We start from the raw sequence: 16426 nt of genomic DNA on the forward strand, positions 1-16426 counted from the left end.
GAATCGTGTCAATATGTTCTGTGATGATGGAGAAGTGCTGGAAAAGAGTAACGTTGCCCTCTAATTCATTTATTTTATCTACACTCTCGAGAGCTACGTTTTCTGCTTGTTTCAGATTTTTCACAATTGTCTTCATTGCTGAGTTTTGTCCTGTGATGAATTTATCTTGGTATGATAGTACCTGAGCTATCTTATTAAATTTGTTGTTTATTTCTTTAAGGTCATCCTCTGTAGCCAATCCAAAGATGTTCCCAAGAACTGCGCCGCCCAGATCGAACAAACCGTGCTTTTGGCGAGTACGTGTGATATTGTTCCTGTCGCTCAGTACCTCCGTTCCATAAGATGGGAGATCTTGGATCATGACGAGCATAGTTGACTTCGCCTGTTCTAGTTTCCATTTCGCTAACTTCACCATTTCATCCACTTCCTTGGTGTTATGTGCTTGTGAAACATAATTCCCTATCTTGAAGTCCAGAGTTCGCATCGGCGTCGCAAGTCTTTCTAGATAAGTAGGTAAGTCATACAAGTAATCTAGACTTATTTCAGTACTCATGACGTCCATAACGATTGTAGTCGTGGCCGTTGAAGCTATGAGGCATCCTGTCTCTCTATCTGTCTCTCTCTCTCAAATCGCTAAGCCCTTCTCCCGTGACCTGTCTCTAGGATCGCTTGTCCCCTTCTAAACTCTCTTTCCTAAAATCTGGTGTAGCAGGGGTGTGTCACGTGTGTTCCTCGTGGATGGACTAGGTCTTTGTTCACGAGAGGACTGCTGACAGCTAACTGCATCATCTCCTTACTGGCCGCTGTCGTCAGCTTTCCTCAGTGTTAAGAGTGTGTAAGCATGTTTAGCACTGCTCGATTCTCGCAGACACAACACCTCATCATCTGACTCCCTGCTTCTATCTATCTATTTATCTATCTATCTATTATGATTTGTAAATATAATATGGGGTCCTACCACACAGTGAGGTAAGAGGATGGTTAGTAAGGAGAGAAGTGGTATGGCGTGAGGTGGGGTTACGCAGGTGTAGGGAGGGGCTAGGATGGACAGGAGTGGTGTAATGCGAGGAAGAGATGAAGTTGGGGTGAGAGTGAAAAGAAGTACGGGAGAGGGGAGATGTATGAAGTTATGAGAGAAAGTACAAAGGAAAGCAAACAGCAACAGACCTTATGGTCCTTTCGAGGCTGTTTGTTACAAAGTAGACTATGACAACGAGATCTAACTCTACATGCTGAAGGATAAGGATAGTAAAGCAAGAAGGCTCCCACCACCTCCAAACCCTCCAGTTAAAACTGGTAAGAAAAAGTGAGAAAAACCACCATGCAGCATGGAAAAACTGACATGGAATTTTCATGGCAAAGACTGAAATGGAAAAGTTACTTTCTATAATACTTTATCTATAAGCTACACGTATGAATAACCTGAAAGAGAAAGTAGTAAAGTAGAATGAACAGTCAAATCATACATAACGCATGACAATATGTATGGGTGCGTTGAGTTAACGGGGCGTCTGCGGCCACAGTGTGGAAATTGCACAGTGCACAGTGTGGATGTTCAGGGGTGGTGCGGCAGCCTTGCCTGGCGCTATAAAGGTAGCCAGCAGTCAATCAGGCCCCAGCTCCGTTCATTCCACTGAGACTAGGAGCTTTCCCATGCCGGACAAGCACACAAGTCACCTCCTGAAGCAGTGACCCCTGGTACATTAAAAAAAATCCAGATGGTGGTCACTTAACTAACAGGGACCCTCAGTGATCTACAGCCCATCACAGGTCGAAAGTATGTGTAGTGACCGTTAACTCAGGGCTATCTGTGCATATTCTAGTCTGTGCATATACTATATTTGCATTCATAAATTGATCCAGGCTTAAAAAAAAAAAAAAAAAAAATTATACATACACAAGTGTTTTATTCAGGAGTAAACATATTAAGCTGGGGGTTAGATGACAAATACTTATCGAGGCGACCTTTAAAGGTCAGTACTGTATTAGAATTTACTACGTTGGAGGGCAATTTATTCCATATATTTACAACTCTATTGAAGAAGAAATGTTTAGCTTCATGCGACTGGAATCGTTTGCCAATTATTTTATACCCATTGTCTCTAGTATAATTAGAGTGATCAACTGTGAAGTATTTATTAACAGCCATGTTATCATGTCCTTTGAATATTTTGAATACTTGAATTAGATCTCCTCGTAACCTCCGTTTAGTTATGGTAAATAAATTCAGGGCTTCTAAACGTTCCTCGTACGGTTTATTTCTCAATAGAGGTATCGTCTTTGTCATCCTTCGCTGCACTCTTTCAAGCTTTTCCATATCCTTTTCATAATACGGTGACCAAAACTGAACGCAATAACCCAAGTGCCGGCGTACTGAGGAATTATACAAAGTGAGGACAAAATTATCGGATTTATATTCAAATGCTCTACCTATGAATCCAATCAATTTGTTGGCTTTTTTCACAGAATGAAGTGGGATCAGGCTGAAGCGAGGTTGGGGAATGGAGGTGTAAGGAAAGGTTGGCACGGAGAGGTGAGGTAGGGGCGATGCTGAGATGAGGTTAGAAACAGGAGAGATAGAAGGGGTTATGAAAGGAAAGGGTGGGGTGAGGTGAGAGTGGGGTGGGCGGCGAAGCGTCACACACCCCACCCACACTTCCGGCAGCGACCACCACAACCCACCCTCTCTCCCTCCATCCCTCCTATTTTCCTCTCACCACTCCCTCCACCTCTCCCTCTCATCACTCCGTTCATTTTCAAGGAAGTAGAAAGGAAAGTAACAGGATACCTAGTAGTTATTTGCAGGCTGTTTCCTATAGGGCGGGTCAGAACGAAAAAAATACCCTATTAGTTCAAGGCAAAGATAGGAAAACTCCCATGCAAGGCTTTTATCCCTTTCCCTGTTCACCCAGCTATACAATTAGTGACCTGGATGTTAACTCTGACTGTTGCAGGTCGTATTCTTGTCTGCAGAGAAGGCACCCTAGCACCTCTTCCTTAGCTATTTATTATCAGATATGGCAGGTTAATACCCTTTTGTACGCTATGTATGTAAAATGAGGCGATATTAGAACGGTTTACATAACACAGAGGAGGAAAGTAAGGTGTAATAAACCAAATAAATCGCTCAGGAAAATGTGTTAGGGAGCTTCCTTAACTGACAAGAATACGGGTCTGGGAATTAGCAGAAGCAAATTTCCTGCATTAATTATTAGCCTGCAGCTGATATGCATATTTCGGAAAGCCGCCTTCTTTACTAACTCATTACACGCTCACTCTTAAGCTCATTTAAGCCCCCACTTTCTCTCTCTCTCTCTCTCTCTCTCTCTCAACTCTGACCCCCTATTGTGCCGACCCCCACCCCCCTCCCCCAACATACCGACTTTCTCTGGCCAAGCAACTTTTCTCTTATTGCATTATAATGTTGCTCGTCCGTCTTACCGATTTCTTGCTCAGCACTGGTTTGCGCTCTCTCTCTCTCTCTCTCTCTCTCTCTCTTGCGTCCTCGCCTCAAATATGCCAAAACAAGAAAAATCGAGCGCGAGATAAAGGTTCGCACTTTCTTCAACTGCACCTCAAGTTTTTAGTGGAAATATGAGGCGTCTGTGCCCCCGCTCACCGTAACTCAATCATTATTATCAAGATTATTTATGCGCCTCACAAGTAGTCGAGTCTAAGAACTGCAGTGTCCAATTTCCAGCTCTAACAACGGGGTCAATAGCCGTACTCCTCCTAACCACTTCAACACGAACAGATTTACTTATTTCCTTCCTTCTACCTGGTGGCACCCAAATAACCAGACGGCTCCAAAGTCAGGTTATGTAAACGTCCCTCTACTCCTTCCCTGTCCACTAAAAGGAGGATGGTGGACTGCAGGATGAGGATAACTTCAGCCTGCAGTCCACTGGGTTCACGATGAGATGAACCTGGGGCGAAAAAAAACAACGTTCTTTCTACTTACAGACGATTTTACTTGGGTTAGTAGAGACTTTTCAAACTGGAAAGACTTAGCAATGCCTCCAAATACTCCTTCACTAAATGCCGAACCTTCAGAGCCCGTCGGTTAATGCCCTTGATGCGGCGTGGTGTGGTGTGGTTTGGTTTGGTGTGGTGTGGTGTGGGAGGGTGGTATGGTGTGGTGTACTATGTGACGTGGTGTGGCTCAGCTGAACTCGTTAAAGTTTATGGGAGTGATGCAGCTCGTGTCCGACAATCGTGAGTGAGCAGACAAATGGACAGAGCCACTTCTCGAGATGTTCCTGCAACTACAAATGTATCATCTTAGTGAAGGGGTTGCTGCATCACCTAAGTAACTGAATACAGGCGACGTTGCATCTACTGTTCAACTCTAGCAACCCGGTCACCAGTCATAAATCAAATCTACCATAAAAAAAAATACAGCAACACTAACTAGACACCTGCGTTTGGGTCTAAAATTTACTCGAGCGATATTATTAAGTCTCTATTAACCCCATCTGCAAACTAATGTCTTCATATTAATTTCTACACACCGCCGAAAGATCATATTCAGTTTAGGAAAGGTGTCCCATGGAATTATATATACCACATGGAATAGTAGGCGTCATTCTTATATTATTCTTGCTATCTCCGGACGATAATATCCAGATCAGAAGGAGAATTTTTGTTTTCCACTGCTACAGATGTTTCCTAACTGGATAAAAGAGTCTGGAAGTTGCAATATAAGCTTAGAAATAGGTCCTCGGTGTGAAGGCGTTAAGGGCCCTCGTTGACTATACCTCTCCGACTGTGATAGTGGGAGAGGGTGAGGGTGAGTGTCGGGGTCTGTGCTGGCTACCCCACTGAACTCTCTTGCGGTTCTTTCTTCTACCAGTCCTTCATATCAGTTCATTATCATTTAAGCCTCTCTCTCTCTCTCTCTCTCTCTCTCTCTCTCTCTCTCTCTCTCTCTCCCAGAATGCTAACCCTGTGCTCCATCTCCTCCTCCCACATGTATCACTTATACAACCTACGGTATGTATGTATGTACGTACGTATGTATTTAACAACACTCCGAATCCTGACGACAATTCTTTGTTTTCTCTCTCCAAACCTTGCACACGCAACCACTGGAAGTCCTACAGTTGACTAAGCGCGTTTGGTCCAAACTGATGTCCTCTGAAGAGGTGATTTGTGCACAAAATTCGATCAACTCTATGACCCCATCTTGCCAGATATCTTCAGGGCCGCATTATAATAAGTTCTGAAATTTTTTCTTAACACTTTTTCGTTCGTGTTTTCTTCTGCACATAACATCTGAATATCCCCTTTTACGTGTTTTGGCCACTTTTGTGACTTCGCCGCAACGCCCTCTGATAGCAGAAGCGCCTGAGCGAAGAGTATAAGTGAAGGGGCTTGGTTATACATTTTCCGGGGATTTTGTTAAATAAGCATATAATCCTGGTTTAATGCCACTCTTTCCCCTACTTTGTCACAATGTATTTTTGTGTGAATACGCCAAACGATTAAATTTAGCTTCCTATCAGCTCCCTTCCGGGAGGGTAAAAGCTGACGATCACGACCATCAAGTGATCCTGACCGACCCGGTGATAGAGACACGGGAAGAAAATACACGGATAAAGACTTAAAGATTCATTTCAATTATCCTCTACAAATCCATCATACGCCTGACCTGATTTCATTTATCTCACTGTCATCCCTTCCATCTCCACTACGATGGCATACTTCAACCAGGCTACCACCGGACGATTTCATTCATCTCAGGACAGGACTCGAGAACTGGAGGGTTTGATGAGGGGTTTGTATCTCAGGTCCTTTTGGAGTTCGAAAACTCCCCTGTAGGCTGAAAAAAATCGTCTGGAGATAGAAAGAATAAAGAATAAATGACGTCCTGGGGCTCAACGGGTTAGCTTAGTGGCCAAATTGCAGGTGTGTGTCTGACCGATTTTTGTGGAAGACGGAGGAGCCTCTTGCAATTTTTATCAGGGCACCGCTAATGACCCCTTGTGTGGGCGGTGGGGTGGGGGAAAGAGGGTGGAGGGATGGGGATAATGGGAGGAGAGTGTAAGGCGGGAAGTGGGAGAATGGGGGAGTGATTTTGATGAAGGAACGAGGATGTGAGAGGAATGAGAGTTCAAGATAGTGGGGGAAGGAGGCAAGAGAGAAAAAGGGTGAGGGAAAGGGGGATGAAGGGGGAAGAGATTGCAAAAGAGGAACTTGGGGAATGGGGGAGCGATTACGACGAAGGAATAAGGAGCTGAGAGGAGGGAGTGAGTGAAAGTTGGAGTGGGTGAGAGGGGAAAAATAGTGTGAGGAAGGGAATGAGAGGAAGAGGGTGGGAGAAGAGGGTGAAGGGAAGGGGGTGAGAGGGTGGGGGAAGGAGGTGAGAGGGTGGGGGAAAGGGGATGTGAAGGGAACAGGGTGGGGGAAAGGGGGTGTGATGGAAAGAGGGTATGGGAAAAGGATGAGAGGGGAAGAGGCTGTAAGAGAGGAACTTGGTGAATGAGGCAATGACTGACACGAATAACTGGGAAGTAGCAAGGGTGGAGGTGATAGGAGGAAGGAAGGGGGGACGAGGAGGCTGGGGGAGGGGGGTGAGAGGGGAACAGACTGTGTGAGAGGAACTGGAAAAATAAGGATATGATTGAGACGAGGAAGGTCTGGGAGTGAGAGGAACGGGGAGGGAGATTTAGGTGAGGGAGTGAAAGGGTGAGAAGAATCTTTGCAAGGGGAACTGGAGGAAATGAGGGAGTGACTGAGAGGTGGGAAATCTGTAAATGAAGGAAATTAGGAGCTGGGACAGGGGATGAGGGACTGAGAGAGATTAAGGAGAGGAAAAAAATACAAAGGATTACTAACTACAAAGGAAAGCAAACAGCACCAGATCTAATAGCTCTTTTCAGGCACGTATTGACTAAAGTATCTACAGTGTACGTTAAAGAAAAAGATAGCATGAAAAAGACCCCATCCTTAACTCATCACTACTATCAGTCGAAACAGGTAGGATAAATTGGGATGGAGGGAGGGTGGGATGAGGAAGTGAGGAGGAAACAAGAGGAATGAAGGAATGAGTAAAGGGGGTTGGGAGAGTGAGGAAGGAAAGAAGGAATGAGTAAAGGGGGCTGAGAGGGTGAGGATGGAAAGAAGGAATGAGGGGCTGAGAGTGTGAAGGAGGAATGAAAGAATGTATGAAGGAGATTAGAGTGAGGGAAGTAGCTATGGAATGAGTGAAGGGGGACTAAGCATGAGGGTAGGACGAAGTAATGGGGGATGAGGGAGTGAGAGGAGGCGAAAGAATGGAAAGGGGTGGGCAGGGGGGTGAGGAGGGAACGAAGCAACATTATGAGGGGGTGAGGGGGAGATGGACTGAGTGGGGAGGACTGGAGTGGGGCGATGGAATGAAGGGGGGGGAAAGGGGGGGGACGAAGGAACGAAGAAGCAGAGTAAGTGAGGAACAGACTATGACCTAGGAGGAAGGGGAAATACTGATAATGAAAGGAAGGCGATGGGATACCAAGAATAAGAGAGGACGAAGGAATGAAAAAGGGTAAGAAAGACTGCATTTTTGTCTCGACCAGGGTCCTCTCTCTCTCTCTCTTGGAAGCAATATCATTCCTTCCACCATCGTCCTTGTCATCACTATCATTTCCACCATCTTCACTGCCATCTCCGCTATTATTTCTCCCGATACACATCTAAATGCACGCAGGGTTCTCCTCTCTCCTCTCCTCTCCTCCTCACTCCTGCCCGCCGCTCTGCTCTTAACTACGGCGAAAACACACATCTTAAAACAGGCCGATGTAACAAGAAATTACTAGCATTCTTATTTCATTGTATTTTAATATATGCTTATTTATTTGCTCAACTGTTCATTTTTTTCCGACTCGAGCACACACACACAGGTTTCCATTTCCGGAGGCCCAGATGTACTACGGGTCGCACATTTTCACAAGGCACCACTTCAGCACAAATACCCACCGTCCTTATCAAATAAATACTAGGGCTGTCTCATTCAGGACTGGTATGGTGGTGTTAGCGTGGGTATTTTTACTGCATGTCGCTGGGTCTCGTGGAAGATCGGCAGAGTCTGTTTTAACGAAATTCAAATAATCACACTGTTCCCTGCCCCTCTCTGGAATCGAACTCGCAGCCTTTGAGACAGCAGACTACGGTACTTCTCCAACCACCTGCCCATCGCCTCCCCATCCTAGGCACAACATACACTAACCTGAACACACACAGGATATAAATATGAAAGAAAATTCCAACGCCACCACAATATACCAGTCCTTAAAAAAAAGTTAATAAAAAAAAAGTCCACTCGAAGCACAATATATTAGCACTTAACCTTACTCAGAAAAAAAAAAAAAAAAATCTAGCCGTCACACAGCATATATGAACCTAACCACATACACAGAATATAAATGAACCAAATCTCCAGCTCAGTATATTAGCACTATCGCAAAAAATAAAATACTAGAAAATATTAACACCTGGGCCCGCAAGAAATCCAGTTCCTGCATGAATTATTGGCATTTAATCTGACACACACACACACACACACACACACACACACACACACACGAGTAAATCCAGGTCCAATATATATATATCCTAACACATATAGGGGAACAAAATAATCCAGTCCCAACCTAACATAGTAGCACTTTACCTCACACGGAAAATCTATCTGTCTATTTATCTGTGCCAGACGCCTTAACCTGTGAGGAGTGGCCACAAGCAAATCGCCTCCATGTCACCCTGTCCTCTTCCATTATGCTGCCCTCCCCCCAGCTCACCCCCCCTCTCTCATACACCTCTCCACTCCATCCCTCCAGGATATGTGAACTAAAAAGGACCAGCACCATCGATATAAATTCCCTTTCCAGCTCCTACAGAGAAAAAAAATCAGAAAATATTACAGGCATTTTAAATTTCAACAAAAAATAAAAAAAATTCAGTCGAGGCACAATATTTACACTTAATCACATCAAAATATATATATAAAAACCTGAACAACACTTCCTACATGCCCAATATTTTCCCCTCACCTTCATGTTATTTTCCACCATAATAGTATCGATTTTATGAGCTTCCAATACTGACCAAAAATCCTGTTTGGTGTACCCGAGGCCCCTTCAGTGCGGTGACGTGTTTTATCTTTTCATTTCATTATTATTATTATTATTATTATTATTATTATTATTATTACTACTACTACTACTACTAATACCATTATCATTATTATTACTATTATTTGTGCTTACCTACTATCAAATGTTTATGCTCAACTTAGGGTAGGCCTCTCGTAATGAAGGGGCTAATGAAGAATAGGTCTTGATTTCACGGTGACGTAAATAACCCAAGCAGAAATTATAACCCCATCTTCCAAATTTGCTTATTGTAAAGACTGCATAAGCAATTCTATGTTCACAAAGTTTCAATATGCAGGTATGTGGACTTTATTTCTAGCTTTTTTCATCCTGGTGTGGAATAAAATCGTCTCGTGGTAACAAGATATAAAAATACTTCATTGTGGTATAAGAACTAGTAGGCTACGCGCACCTGAGACCAATTACTTCTATTACCTTACCTGCTGGGGGCGACGGTCGGCACCTGCACCGGTCGTGTGGAGGGATGCAAGTTTTTCTACAGGAGAGGACCCTAGGCTGTGAGGTGGGTGAGGCAGGTGTGTGTACGGTAGGTGTGTGTACGGTAGGTGGAGGTGACAGGTGTGTGTGTGGGGAGGGGGAAGGTTGTGGGGGTAAGGTGTTGGGGAGATAAGCGGTATAAGACAGATGCTGTCGGTAAGGCAGGTGTAGGAGGTCGGTGTTATGGACGAGGCAGTGAGAAGCAGGTGTGTTGTGAAAAAGGTGTAAATATGATAGGTGGCAAGGGTGAAGTATATTTTTGGGGGCAAGTGTATGGAGTTAGGTGAGTGAGAGGGGGCTATGGGAGGCAGTGTGTGAGTGTGTGAAAGGTGTTGGGGAAATTACTGTATGTGGTATAAAAGTGAGGCAGATTTGTATGTGAGGCAAGTAAAGGAAGTCAGGTGTGTTTGACGGGGATTCAGCGCAGTTTGGGAACATGGATAATTCGAGTGAGGTAGACATGTGGAGAAGGTGGTGGTGGTGAGGCATAAGAGCTGACGAGGTTCATTTCATTCAGCTCTACCTAATATGTATCACTATTCCTGCATTTCTACCTCAGTAACATCTCTCTGCCTTCTCATTCTTCAACTACGTCATCGCATTCTTCACTCTTATCACTGTGACATTTTCAGACACTACACTCCTCTGTACACCACCAAAACCAATGCATAATTAAACCTGAAAAAGCCAAGATATCAATACATTTACTTCTTGAACTGTGTCAGATTGTGAGAAAAAAAAAAAACTAATAAATCATCAACGTACACTATTATCAAACTTTATCAGTGTCATAAATCCGTTGCCTTCGACGTGTAAATAATATCTTCCAGATTTCTTCATTTGGCAATTTAATCTTCATGTTTGGCATAAGTTTAAAAATATTTTGTACATGATAATATGACTCATTACCGTTGCTTCTGACATAATCTGGTTTCCTATGAGATGGAATTAGCCCTTGTAAAAACTGTTTTTACAAACGTAATTAAACTCAAAAAGAGGAATTGTAAATGTGACTAATATTTTTTTCTTAATCCCCTGACTCACTGGGGGGGGAAGTGTTTCCTTCGCTTAATAAAATGGGAACAGTAACCATAATATAATAACGATGAAACGAAGCTAAAAAAAGGTACTGCTTTCCTTCAACTCTTTAGTGAGCAAGAGTTTCCAACATCATCATCATCATCATCACCACCACCACAATCATCATCATCATCCATCTTCTTTTTCCCTTACTGCATCTGGGGTGAGGTAGGAGAGAGCCTGAGAAAGCACAGAATAAGTTACCAGAAGAACTAACCCACAACATGTCCAATGAAGGGGGCTACACACTCACTCATTCACATATCTAGCCCCCGGAATCCTGAGTAAAATCGTCCGGCAGTAGTCAGAATGAAATACGTAAGCACGGCCACCTGATGGGTTCTGACAGTGAAAGGCACAGACAGCAGAATAATTAGAAAAGGACACAGAAGAATGAAATACCAGACAGACGAACAAAAATTCCAGATGCAGGAAATATACCATTCAGTCCGTTAATGAATGCGACAGGTAAGATGGGGCAGGGTTGGTTAGGGAAGGGTGGAGGCAGGTAGGGTAGGGAAAGGTAGGGTGGTAGGGCAGGGCAATGGTGTGCTGTGGTGGGTAGGGCAGGGCAGGGCAGGGTAATGTAGGTAGATCAGGTTAGGATAAGGTAGAGTAGGCTGTGAATATGTAGGATACGGGTAGGTGAGAGTGGGGTAGAGCAGGGTACGGTATGGCAGGGTGGCAGGGCAGGGCAGGGCATGGCAGGGAGGCAGGGCAGGGCAGGGCATGGCAGGGAGGCAGGGTAGGAACAAGAGGAGTGAGGAACAAGGAACAAGGTGTAGGAGCAACAACAGGTTTGCCCAGCCTCTTGAACACCTCCAGGCCCACCAACGCTAATTTTGCATCCCATCCTGCTCTCTCTCTCTCTCTCTCTCTCGTGGGGGTAGCAATATGTCTTAGGTATTTAAACTGAGTGGCGAGTTAAGTCAAGTAGTTTTCTTGATTTATATTTACGGTGCAACTCTCTCTCTCTCTCTCTCTCTCTCTCTCTCTCTCTAGCATGTGGCATGGAGAGAAAAAATAGAGATACGCGAGTTACCAGAGGCAAAGTGAGGCAGGGAAAGTAAGGCAAATGATGTGGGTAGGCAGAGGAGTAAAGTGGGTTAGAGACAGGCTGAGATGAAGCAGGGTGAGGCAGTGAAGGACCTAGGGTGGAGGCAGGGATGAGGCAAGTGAAGACTGGTGCGAGAGACTTAGGAAATGGTGAGGCAAAGGAGGAGGGGTGAAGTAAGAAGAGGTGAGGCAAGGGGAATGGATCTGTGAGGCATGGATGGGAAAAAAGTTGAGACAGGGGTGAGACAAGAATGAGGAATGGGGTGAGACAAAAATGAGTATGAGGTGAGACAAGAATGATTTTGGGGTGAGACAAGAATGAGGAAGGGGTGAGACAAGAATGAGGGAGGGGTGAGACAAGAATGAGGGAGGGGTGAGACAAGAATGAGGAAGGGGTGAGACAAGAATGAGGGAGGGGTGAGACAAGAACGAGGGAGGGGTGAGACAAGAACGAGGGAGGGGTGAGACAAGAATGAAGGAAGGGGTAAAGCAAGGGAATGGCCGGGAAGAAAAAAGAGGAGAGAGTGACAGAGTGAGGCAATGGACTGTGAGGTGGTAGGAGTGAGAAAACTGAGGCAAGAGAAGTCAGTGGTGGGGCAGGGGTAAAGAGAGGTGAGGCAGGGGTTAGGCAAGAGATGTAGGCATGTTGGGGTGAGGTGGTAGGTGAAACGAAGGGTGAAGAAAGCCAAGGGTGACAGAGTAAAGGGAGAAGTGGAGGGCTGGAAGAGGATGTCAAAAATTTTACGAGAGAGAGAGAGAGAGGAAAAGAAATGGTAAAAAGAAAACAGAAAATGGAACCGAGTGGTAAATGAAAAGCAAGGAGTGAAGCAGAAGTGAGGCAGAGGCTAAGCAAGGGGTAAGGCAGAGATGAGGCAAGGAATGAGGCAGAAGTGAGCAGTGGTAAGGCAAGGGGTGAAGTAAGAGGTAAGGCAAGGATGAAGCAGGGGTTAGGAAAAGGTATGGAAGGTGGTGAGGAACAGGCTAGGCAGAGGTAAGGCAGGAGGTAAGGCTGGGGGTGTAGGCAGGCAGAACAGGCTAGGCGGGGCTGGCTAATTGATGACCCTGTTAATTAGCCCTAGTAATTTGGGAAGTCAGTGTGTCGAGGGCTAATATCACCCAACCAGAGTTTATTGATATTACCCAATCACCTTAAACAAATCCAATTACATACATATTTCACCTATTACCACACCTTATCGATATTTATATTTCCTGATTTTTTACCCCCCTTTTCAGCCAGTGGAGGTGATTTTTATTTTATTCTTACTATCTTCAGACGATTTTATTCAGCTTAGGTGAGATTTTTCGAACTAGAGGGGTTAGATACAGCCTTCGTGAACCCTTTCACTTACACAGGATTTTCTTAAGCGGAGTAAAATCGTCTGGAGATTGCAAGAAGAAAATATAACACGTCGTGGGGCTGAACGGATGAAATAATTAGCCGAATCTTAAGAACATAATTACATTCACTATAATTACCCGATATTTTTCAGATGGTCTATTTCCGGCGTTACTGGGCGGGAAATACGTGTGTAATTTCTGACGCTGTTGGGCTGTAATCTCTCTCTCTCTCTCTCTCTCTCTCTCTCTCTCTCTCTCTCGCTGACTTCGGAGCTTTCGTTACGCCTCCTCTCCAGCGATTAATTCTGCACACTACCCCTAATATTACCCAGTACACTATGGATGGAAACCACGTAAATATTGCAAAGACATTAATAACCTACAAGATAATATTTCTAAGAGGGAATATGTGAAATAAATCGCTAAAGATAATACGCCACCAAAACTTTCGAGCTAAATAAAAAAAATACCTACCCATCTACCCACTTATCCTTCTGCCCATCTATCTGTCCTTCTATGTATCTGTTTATCTATCTATATCGGTCTGTTTATCTATCTACCTACGTATTTTATCTACCTATCTATCCATCAATATAAATTTATTAGCTATTACCACCTTCATCGTTATGGATGAGTTATTTCCTGAATTTAAAGAAAGGAAATACTTATGTGATTTAACAGACGGAATTATATCTATTAAACCTTCCAATACCGGATCTCTCTCTCTCTCTCTCTCTCTCTCTCTCTCTCTCTCTCCCTCTCTCACACACGCACACTTAAAATATACGAAGATGGTAACTACAGATACTGCACTGGAATCCACATAAGAACTTCAACTGAGACCATAAAAAAAAAATAATAATAAAACGTTCCAAGCATTCCAGACTTAGGACAGAAACACACGGTAAAAAAAACCCTCAGAGGCAAAAGAAAAAAAAAAAGGCATAAGCAAATAAATCGCCAAGAAGAATGAGATAAGACTACGTTGTTAGGACTGCCACTATGATCGTTGTTATTGTATTTTCCGGTCCATACCAAAAAAATACATAAATAAAATAAAACTCCAAGCCACAAATACGGAGAAACTAAAGTGGGTGTTGCGTGGTATACTATTTTTACTCTAACTTGGCCTAAAACTGTCATGTCTCCATCTTCAAGGTTCAGCTGTAAAAGATTAATACCAGAATATAATGCTAGCCACGAAGAAGTGTTATGGAAAGAACGTAGAGGCACAGTGTCATCTTTTTCTGCCACTAACCTACGTCCAATATGCTGTAAAAGGACGAATATCTGGGCCAAGTTAACGTGACTGAACTAGTATACAATGGACGGATGATCACAAGGCTGAGAAATGGAAATCCCTTCTGATGCAATGAGGTCAGTCTGGATTTGAATTTCATCACATTCTTCCCGGCATTTCACTATTTTCCAGTTCTAATATTATGCCAAGTCTCGTGTAAGTTTATAATTCTCAGACGGAGTTGAATGACAGAGATATGCTGAATTTCCCTGTACGGTTTGGAAGTGGGAAGACGTAAAGTTCAAGAGGTGGTACTGACCATTTTCACATCGCCTGCAGGGTTGATTACACAAAGCTGCTTAGAACATGCGGTAAAATATATCAAAGCTCTTTCCGCTGTGTCTGTGAAAGCAAGCAAAACGAGAGGGTACAAAAAAATACTGACCACACATTTTCAAAGTTATTTACCTTGGAGACAAGTATTGTGTAAATACAGTAAGTGTATCAACAATAGATATACTTACATACTTACACCTTAGTAGTACTGCAAGAGAAGAACACGCCTTACCTGCAAAAAAAAAATCAACATAGGATTAATAAGAAGTAAGTTAATACAATCCGAATTAACTCCTACTTATAATACACAATAAGTTCCAGTGCAGACGGTGGGCACTATGGCAGTGGTCGGGTGGTGGGTCTTAGTGTCAAAGTGGTGGATGCGTGGGTGGTGTCTTATCGTGGTGTGGGATGAGAATTTCCGAGCCTTAGTTTAGGATCAGTATATAAAAAGAAAAAAAAATAACGCTTCATCAGACAAAAAAAAGATGATGACTTAGCAAGACAGTGAAGTAGGTTGGTTCCTGGTCGTGAGAGAGAGAGAGAGAGAGAGAGAGAGAGAGAGTGAGAGAGAACAAAGAAGAGAAGAAAAAGAACATGGAAGCTTGGGCAGAGGAAAGAGAAAATCGGGTGAAAGTACGATTATTCGGGAGGAGGAGGAGGAGGAGGAGGAAAGACAAAAAAAAGGAAGGATGAAAAAGATGACAAAGAAAAAGGGGAGGGGCTGAAGAAGAAAGATGAGGAAGAAAAAAGGAATGCATAAAAAGGGCAGTAAATAGGAAAACAAAGGAAGAAAATTAAAGAGAGAATAAGGGAGGAAGAAAATGTGGCCAAAATAATACAGGAGAGGAACAGAAAAAGAAAAAAATGAAGAGGACTGGAGGAGGGAAGACATATACGAAATGAAGCAAAGAGAGAGAGAGAGAGAGAGAGAGAGAGAGAGAGAGAGAGAGAGAGAGGAGCACAATACATATATACTGTATATGTGTTTATATACATGTATGACCCTGTATGTATATATGTGCCGGTATGTATGTATATATGTATGTGTGTATGTACTTAGCTATGTATGCAAATGTAGCCATATATGTGGGTACTATAGCGGCCGGCACACATACGCCTTATTTATGGGAGGGCAACTTTACCTTAAAAATTTTGGGTGTATTTTAAGGGTCTTAAAGGGGCAACCCATCCGTAAGGCCGAGGAACACCATTTTCTGTCAGTGGGGAAGTGACCCGCCCCTACCCATGTGATTTACTCAGGGGTTTTTGGGAGAGAGGCTTTTTGGAGTGAGTGAGTGAGTGTGTGTGTGTGTGTGTGTGTGTGTGTGTGTGTGTGTGTGTGTGTGTGTGTGTGTGTGTGTGTGTGTGTGTGTGTGTGTGTGTGTGTGTGTGAAGAAGGGCAAGAACACGAGAAACATAAACTACAATCTCATGGAAGAAGAAAAAAGAAGGCGAGGAAAAAGAAATTATTATGAGGACAAAAAGCAGAGGAAGACGGGAAGGAGGAGGAGGCAGAAGGAGAGGGGCAAGACGGGGGAGGGAGGGGGAGAGGGCTGGAAACGGGGGTGGGTGGGTGGGAGGGGGATGGCGGAGCGGGGAAGGAGAGGGGAGGGGGAGAGGGGTCAGTCAGTGTGATATACGAGGGTCTGAGAGGAAGCAGAGTAAGAGGTGGTCAGGCAAGAGGGAAGGGGGGATGGGGCAGGGGGAGTGGGGGGACGAAGAGGGGGAGAACACACGGGGG

This window comes from Coenobita brevimanus, chromosome 46 (genome assembly GCF_032717465.1).
Source record: "Coenobita brevimanus isolate Jiangsu-jjx chromosome 46, ASM3271746v2, whole genome shotgun sequence".
Lineage (NCBI taxonomy): Eukaryota > Metazoa > Arthropoda > Malacostraca > Decapoda > Coenobitidae > Coenobita > Coenobita brevimanus.